Raw genomic sequence first — 2,237 nt, 5'->3', positions numbered from 1 at the left:
AATAGGATATTCAGTGAATGCACCGAGCAAAACGTTCACCACCTTTTGTACGTTCACCACCTGTAACTCGATCAAGACATCTAGCAAATATTGTTGCCGTTGATTTTTCTTTAGAATCGTCATCCAGTCGACCAAGTACTCCAATTCAAATTTCCGATAATCCATTTTTTGAACCCGACCTCACAATTGAGAATCCGGAGAATATTCAGGGACGATTCATAGATCCTGAACCATTAATTTTTCCTCCGGAACCACCAACCATTCAAACAGAGATTGTTGAGGAACGAACCATTAAATCAGAATCCTCTAGTGATTCAGATTCAACAAATTCAATTATTTTGAATCTGGAACCTTTAAGTATGGAAGACCGAATGAGAGCTAAACGCACTGGCCAAGGTCATGCAATTACTCATCCTGACATTAATGCGCCAGATTATGAAATCAAAGGAAAATTCTACATATGGTGACTAATCAATGCCAATTTAGTGGTGCACCGAAGGAAGATCCAAATGAACATCTTCGTACCTTTAATAGGATCTGCACACTATTTAAAATCCAAGAAGTTGAGGATGAACAGATATATCTCATGTTATTTCCTTGGAATTTAAAGGGAGAAGCCAAAGATTGGTTGGAATCGTTACCTGAAGGGGCAATTGATACATGGGACGTTTTAGTTGAAAAATTTCTTAAACAATTCTTTCCGGCATCTAAAGCCGTGAGACTTCAAGGAGAAATTGTTACGTTCACACAAAAGCCAAATGAAACTCTATATGAAGCATGGACCAGATTTGGAAAGTTATTGAGAGGATGTCCTCAACATGGTTTAGACACCTGTCAAATAGTACAAATATTCTACCAAGGATGCGACATCACTACAAGAAAAGACATCGATATAGCAGCTGGTGGTTCTATTATGAAGAAAACCCAAACTGATGCTTATAAAATTATTGATAACACTGCTTCCCACTCACATGAGTGGCACCAAGAAAAAAATATCGTTAGATCATCTAAAGCAGCTAGAGCCGATTCTAGCCATGACTTAGATTCCATTTCCGCAAAGATAGATGCTGTCGAGAGACGAATGGAAAAGATGACTAAGGATATACATTCAATACGAATTAGTTGTGAGCAGTGTGGAGGAACACATTTGACAAAAGATTGTCTCAGTATTGAACTAACAATGGAACAAAGAGAGAATATTTCATACATAAACCAAAGGCCTGGAAATAATTATCAGAATAATTATCAACCGCCAAGACCAATTTACAATCAAAACCAGAATTATAACCGAAATGTTCCATACAACAACCAACAAGGTCCTAGCAATCAACAAGTATCCAACAATACTTACAACCAGCAAAGACCTAATTTTCAAAACAAACCACCACAACCCGATGATAAAAGGCCAAATTTAGAAGATATGATGACAAAGCTAGTTGAAACTCAAACGCAGTTTTTCACATCTCAGAAATAAACCAATGAACAAAATGCTCAAGCATTTAGAAATCAACAAGCTTCTATTCAAAATCTGGAACAAAAAGTAAGTAACCTAGCAAGGTTAATAGGTGAAAGAAAACCGGGAAGTTTAACTAGTGATACAAATGCTAACCCCCGGAATGAAACAGCTAAAGCCATTACCACAAGAAGTGGTACAACACTTAAACCACCTGAAATACCTGTAATTTCTGATGAAGCTATTCCTACTCCACAAGAACCACAACCTGAGCAAGATAAGGAAAAAGAACCGGTAGTTGAAAAGGTTAATGAAGATAACACAGTTAAGGCTAAACCTTATGTTAAACCATACCAACCACCACTTCCTTACCCGAGTAAAATGAAAAAAGAAAAACTTGAAGCCGAGCAATCCAAATTCTTGGATATGTTTAAACAAATAAATGTCAATCTTCCTTTCATTGATGTGATTTCAGGAATGCCTAGATATGCTAAATTTCTGAAAGATCTAATCTCGAATAGAAAGAAAATGGAAGAACTCTCGGCTGTTACTATGAATGCTAATTGTTCAGCAGTGCTGTTGAATAAGATACCAGAAAAACTATCCGATCCAGGAAGTTTCACAATTCCATGTTTTCTGGGTAGTCTTAGTTCAATAGAAGCATTGGCAGACTTAGGTGCTAGTATAAATTTAATGCCGTATTCACTATACACTAAACTAGACCTTGGAGAATTGAAACCAACACGAATAAGCATACAACTAGCAGATCGATCAATAAAATATC

At 36.7% G+C, this 2,237-nt stretch overlaps 1 non-coding gene across 1 annotated transcript; it reads right to left on the bottom strand.

Moving 5' to 3' along the window:
• Nucleotides 1-718: 718 nt before the first annotated feature.
• Nucleotides 719-825, bottom strand: LOC139856239 (small nucleolar RNA R71). Its single transcript, XR_011761734.1, has one exon. It is a non-coding gene; the product is annotated as a small nucleolar RNA R71 (small nucleolar RNA).
• Between the last annotated feature and the right edge of the window lie 1,412 nt (nucleotides 826-2,237).

The sequence above is a fragment of the Rutidosis leptorrhynchoides genome, chromosome 6, assembly GCF_046630445.1.
Source record: "Rutidosis leptorrhynchoides isolate AG116_Rl617_1_P2 chromosome 6, CSIRO_AGI_Rlap_v1, whole genome shotgun sequence".
NCBI classification, from domain to species: Eukaryota; Viridiplantae; Streptophyta; class Magnoliopsida; order Asterales; family Asteraceae; genus Rutidosis; species Rutidosis leptorrhynchoides.
The sequence above is the reverse complement of the archived record's forward strand: the minus strand, read 5'-3'. Positions and strand labels throughout refer to the sequence as shown.